We start from the raw sequence: 6,206 nt of genomic DNA, 5'->3' as shown, positions 1-6,206 counted from the left end.
CTATCACCAACATTCATTTAAAAATAGGCAAAATACATTAACAAACATTTTTCCAAAGAAGATATACAGGTAGCAAATAGACACACAAAAAATGGTCAATACCATAAAATACCAGAAAAATGCAATAAAACCACAGAAGGATGCTATTATACAGCTAATAAAACAACTGAAGTTAAAAAGACTAACCATACCAAGTATTGGCAAGAATGTAGAGAAACAGGAAGGCTCACACACTGTTGATGGGAATGCAAATGGTACAGTTAGGTTATAGTTTGGTAGTTTCTTTAAAAATAAAGCATTCACATACGCTGTACTATTGGAACAGGAGAAATAAAACATTTATGCATCTTAAGAATTATATGCCTATGTTCATAGTAGCATTATTTATAACAGCCCCAACCTGGAAATCATCCAATTATTTATCCAAATTGTGGCATATCCACAGAATAATTATTTCTCAGCAATACAAATGAATGATTCATGTAAACAACATTGCTAAATCTTAAAATAATTATGCAGTATGAAAAACATTAGGAAAAGAGGAGTAAATATTTTATGATTCCATTCACATAAAATTCTAGAAAACTCGAACTATTCTCTTGTAGTGAAATTAAATCACTGAACTCTTGAAGGCCTTGGAAAGTGCAGGCAGATTGTAAAACAACATGAGGTGACTCATGAATATGTTCATGATCATGATTAGGGTGGTGTATAAGTACATTTTCACACTGCAGATAAAGACATACCTGAGACTGGGCAATTTACCAGAGAAAGACATTTAATTCGACTTACAGTTCCACATAGCTGGGGAAGTCTTACAATTCTGGCAGAAGTCAAGGAGGAGCAAGTCACATGTGGATGGAGGCAGGCAAATGAAGAGAGCTTCTGCAGGGAAACTCCTCTTTATAGAACCATCTGATCTCATGAAACTTATTCACTATCATGAGAACAGCACAGGGAAGACTTGCCCCCATGATTCAATTACCTCTCACCGGGTCTCTCCCACAACACATGGGAATTCAAGATGAGATTTGGGTGGGGACACAGACAAACCATATCAGGTGGTTTCATGGGCTTATATGACAAACTCTTCAAATTATACACCATAAATACATATATACCATGGCATGTCACTAATTCGTCAAGGAAGTTTGTAAAACATGTTTCAAAATAAAATACCTGATCTCCCACTTTTCTTCTTTCCTTCCTTCCTTCCTTCCTTCCTTTCTTCCTTCCTTCCTTCCTTCCTTCCTTCCTTCCTTCCTTCCTTCCTTCCTTCCTTCCTTCCTTCCTTCCTCTCTCTCTTTCTTTCTCTCTTTCTTTCTTTCTTTTTTGAGATGGAGTGTCACTCTGTTGCCCAGGCTAGAGTGCAATGGTGCTATCTTGGCTCACTGCAGCCCCCGCCTCCCGGGTTCAAGTGATTCTCCTGCCTCAGCCTCCCAAGTAGCTGGGATTACAGGCACCCACCATTATGCCTGGCTATTTTTTTTTTTTTTAATCTTTAGTAGAGATGGGGTTTCACCATGTTAGGCAGGCTGGTCTCGAACTCCCGACCTCAGGTGATCTGCCCCCGTTGGCCTCCCAAAGTGCTGAGATGACAGGCGTGAGCCACTGCGCCTGGCCTGATCTCCCACTTTTCAGAAACCAGAAGGCTTGGCAACCTCATGTTGACTGAACTCTCCTTTCCTTCAGGCTGGAGGAAGGGCAACCCTGCATCCAAAAGTGCAGGAAATATTGGCAAGCACTGTAGGCTGTTGTAGTCTGAGACAATAGCAACACTGGTGGAAATCACAAGTCCTACATCCCCGTCCTGTAGGACTTCTATTATCTGGAGTGCAGTGGTGTGATCTCAACTCATTGCAGCCTGTGCCTCCTGGGTTCAAGCGATTCTTGTGCCTCAGCCTCCTGAGTAACTGGGATTACTGATGTTCACCACCACGCCACGCCTGGCTAATTTTTGTAGTAGAGATGGGGTTTTACCATGTTGGCCAGGCTGGTCTCAAACTCCTGGCCTCAAGTGATCTTCCTGCGTTGGCCTCCCAAGGTGCTGGGGTTACAGGTGTGAGCCACTGGGCCCAGCCAGACTTCTATTATCTTTATCCTTTTCCTGCTTCTACAGCAACAGACTTGATGTAAACAACCTAGAAAGTCAACAAGAATAAAAAAAAAAGTTAATTATTTTTGCTGACAATGACCTCAGCTATTGGCGATACACAGATTTCTAGGTCCTGTCACTTGCTCAAAGCCACAGTCATAGGAAGATTTGTAAATGCACTTTTATAAGGGGTACATTCCAAGCAGCTTGCTGCAGTCTCCAGCATATCCAGTATTTCTGTACCAATTATAGTTCACACCTGACTCCCATCATCTTCTGAGTGACATCAGCCTATGGAATGTTTGATATCAGGGCATGTCTCCTTATAGAATCTTGTGAAAAACTTCTCAACAGTCCTGGGCATCATATGACATCCTCTGGGAACAATGGAACAAATTTGTCCTATTCCCCGAAGCACAGGTGCTTGTCATAACAGCTGGCCTTTCCTCAGGATAACCTCTAGTCTCACAGAAAGTATAGGCATCCAGGCCACAAATTAGAATAACCAAAACCTTGCATTGTTTCCTAGGAGACCTTAGGTAGCAAAACAAATATGACCAAAACCAGAATGAGAATTACTCTGTCATTTTACTTTTTCTGTAGAGGCCCACAAAAGCTGTCCACTCCTTCATATAGAGTTCAAGTCTGTTTGCCACCCACTGCACATAGTAAACAAAACCCCAAGATCACAGGTAGATTCAAATATAAGGCCTTTAGTGGCAGTGCATACCTGTAGTCTTAGCTACTCAGGAGGCTGAGGCATGAGAATCGTTTGAACCCTGGAGGTGGAGGTTGCAGTGAGCTGAGATCGCACCACTGCACTCCAGCCTGGGCGACAGAGGGAGACCCTGTCTCAAAAAAATGTATATATATAGCCTTTGTTAGTGCACAAACTGGAGCAGTGTGAGGCAGTCAGTTGCCAGGTGGTGACTAGGAGGCTGGAAGAATGACCAAGAGTTGTGTGAGATCAAGAATTTCCATGAAGGGAAGCCTTCCACGTAAGCCTCCAGCAGAACCCAGGCTGGGCCCTCCTGACCAACACTGGGTCAGATGTATGCTGTGATCAGTCAGAAAAGGGAATGAATTTCCCCTAAAGGCTCAGACTGCTCAAGATTTCCTCCAAAGAAGAGAACACATAGATGTCTGCCTTGCCTCAGAACATCAGGGTGACCAATTCCTACTGTGCAAGGTAGTAGAGGGGAGACGGTTTCTACCAGAGAAATTTGGAAGCATAAGGTTCAACTTCAGGCAGGTGGCTCCCTCATAAATGCTCTCCACTGCCACAATACTACAGAGTCAGCACATTCTCTCTAGGTCTAAGGCTCTTTTGAAGTGTGGATTTTCAGGAGCTAAATGGTGATAGATCTTGAAGGTAAATGCTCTTCCACGTTTGCTGCACTCATGAGGCCTCCACGTGTTATGACATTTTTGGTGATGAATGAGGCTGGAGCACTGGCTAAAGGAATTCCCACATTGGTTGCACTCATAAGGCCTTTGTCCAGTGTGAACCACCTGATGTTGAATAAGGCCAGACTTTTGGCTAAAGGACTTTCCATGCTGGCCACACTCATAAGGCCTTGCTCCAATATGAATTCTCTCGTGTTGAATAAGGATGGAGGCCTTTCTCCAGTGTGAACTCTCTGCTGACTAAAGGATTTCCCATGCTGGCCACACTCTTAAGGCTTGTTCTGGTGTGAATTCTTTGGTGTTGATTAAGAATGGCACTTTGACTACAGGAATTCCCACATTCATCACACTTATAAGGCCTTTCTCCAATGTGAACTCTTCAGTGTTTAAGAAAAGTGGCTTTTTTGCTAAAGGATTTCCCACATTGGCTACCCTCATAAGGCCTTGCTCCAGTGTGTATTTTCTGGTGGTCAACAAGGCTGGAGTTTTATCTAAATAATTTTCCACATTTGCTGCACTCATAAGGCCTTTTTGTTAGTGCGGATTCTCCGATGGTCATTCAGGTGGGAGGTTTGGCTAAAGAATTTTCCACATTCATTGCATTCCGAGGGTCTTTTCCCAGTATGCACTCTCTGGTGCTAAACAAATGAGTACTTGCCACAGAAGGCTTCCCCACATTTGCCATTTTTTGTTTTGTTTTGTTTTGTTTTTGAGACAGACTTTCACTCTGTTGTCCAGGCTAGAGTGCAGTGGCGTGATCTCAGCTCACTACAACCTTTGCCTCCTAGGTTCAAGCAATTCTCCTACCTCAGTCTCCCAAGTAGCTGGGACTATAGGTACACACCACCACACCTGGCTAATTTTTTTTTTTGTATTTTTAGTAGAGACAGAGTTTCACCATTTTGGCCAGGATGGTCTCGAACTCCTGACCTCAGGTGATCTGCCCACCTTGGCCTCACAAAGCGTTGGGATTACAGGTGTAAGCCACTGTGCCTGGCCGGCTTTCCCACATTTGATACACTCATAAAGGCTTTTTCCAGTGTCGACTCTTAGGCAGTGAACAGGAGTGTTTGTGCCTGGAAGCTTCCCACACTGACCTGACTTGTAATAACTTTGTTGACTGTGAGTGTCCTCTCCACATTGGGTGATCGTATTGGGCTTCTCAGTTTTAGGAAAGACCAGGGACCTAGAAGCCCTAAGATGACTGGGAGGTCCTTCCCAACCTCGCATTTGCGGAAGGACTTCCCTGACAGACGGAGAAGGCAGCGCTTCACATACGAGGCTCTGTCCCATGTTCCTCTTCAAGGATTTCTTTGCACTGTGATGTTTCTGTGCTGGTAGTGGTTTGCACGTGCTCCAACCAAGTATGGTTCCTTCCCAGAGAGATTAGCCAGAGGCAAAATATCTTTCAGGAATGGAACACATATTTCACAGGGTTCAGTCGTCAGTGCGGATGAACCTGCCTTAGACTGTGACACTCTCACAGAAACATTCTGCTCAGAAGGTGTCTCTTCATCCTCTTTACCATGCCCACAACCCAGTGAGGCTACTTTTACAAGAGGCACATTCCAACTAGCTTGCTGCAGGCTCCACCACACCCAGTATTTCTGTACAAAATCCTGGGTAAAATACAAGTGCAAAGTTCTCCAGCATCACTTCAAGGTATAGGAGTCTCTGAGCCTCATTAGGAAGTCCCCACTCTTCCTGTGGGAAGTAAATGGCGATGTCCTCAAAGTTCAAACAGCCCTTTGTGAGATTTATATGTGCTTCTGTAGTCATGGCAACCTGAGTCAGGGCCCTCAGCTCTGCCGCTGCCGCTGCCATCGGAGCCTGTGGGCGGTGCAGGACTGGGACCAGGACCAAGACTAGCGCGGGGAGCCGAGTAAAGCTGTCACCCCCGCCGCCGCCGACCCCCATACCCGCCACTGTTCAACAGGAGAACCCCTCCCCTCGCCCCTTCCTGCCCTCTCGCCAAACAACGCGCTCCCAAAGCTCGGATGGCCTGGATGGACTCAAGAGCTGCTAAAATGACTGCCACTGGAGCAATACCCTGTCTTTTTTTTTTTTTCTTTTTGAGACAGAGTCTCGCTCTGTTGCCCAGCCTGGAGTGCAATAGCACGATCTCGGCTCACTGCAACCTCCATCTCCTGGGTTCAAGCGATTCTCCTGCCTCAGCCTCCCAAGTAGCTGGGATTACAGGTGCCCGCCACCACACCCAGCTAATTTTTCTATTTTTGGTAGAGACGGGGTTTCACCGTGTTGGTCAGGCTGGTCTCAAACTCCTGACCTCAGGTGGTCCACCCGCCTCAGCCTCCCAAAGTGGTGGGATTACAAGCGTAAGCCACTGTGCCCGGCCTCTTTTGTATAGGTAAATAATGATCAAATATTGGCAACTTTATACGGTTTATCCTAATATTTAAGGCTAAAAACTTGCTGTAAGCACTGGTATTTCCCATAAGTTAAAATACTGATATAGGCCGGGCACGGTGGCTCAAGCCTGTAATCCCAGCACTTTGGGAGGCTGAGACGGACGGATCACGAGGTCAGGAGATCGAGACCATCCTGGCTAACACGGTGAAACTCCGTCTCTACTAAAAAATACAAAAAAAAAAAAAAAAAAACCTAGCCGGGCGAGGTGGCAGGCGCCTGTAGTCCCAGCTATTCCGGAGGCTGAGGCAGGAGAATGGCCTAAACCCGGGAGGCG

The 6,206-nt window shown here is 45.5% G+C and overlaps 1 pseudogene; it reads right to left on the bottom strand.

Moving 5' to 3' along the window:
- Positions 1-3,391: 3,391 nt before the first annotated feature.
- Positions 3,392-5,419, bottom strand: LOC103247380 (uncharacterized; annotated as a pseudogene).
- Between the last annotated feature and the right edge of the window lie 787 nt (positions 5,420-6,206).

This window comes from Chlorocebus sabaeus, chromosome X, assembly GCF_047675955.1.
Source record: "Chlorocebus sabaeus isolate Y175 chromosome X, mChlSab1.0.hap1, whole genome shotgun sequence".
Classification (NCBI taxonomy): domain Eukaryota; kingdom Metazoa; phylum Chordata; class Mammalia; order Primates; family Cercopithecidae; genus Chlorocebus; species Chlorocebus sabaeus.
This window is presented reverse-complemented; position numbering and strand designations above follow the sequence as displayed.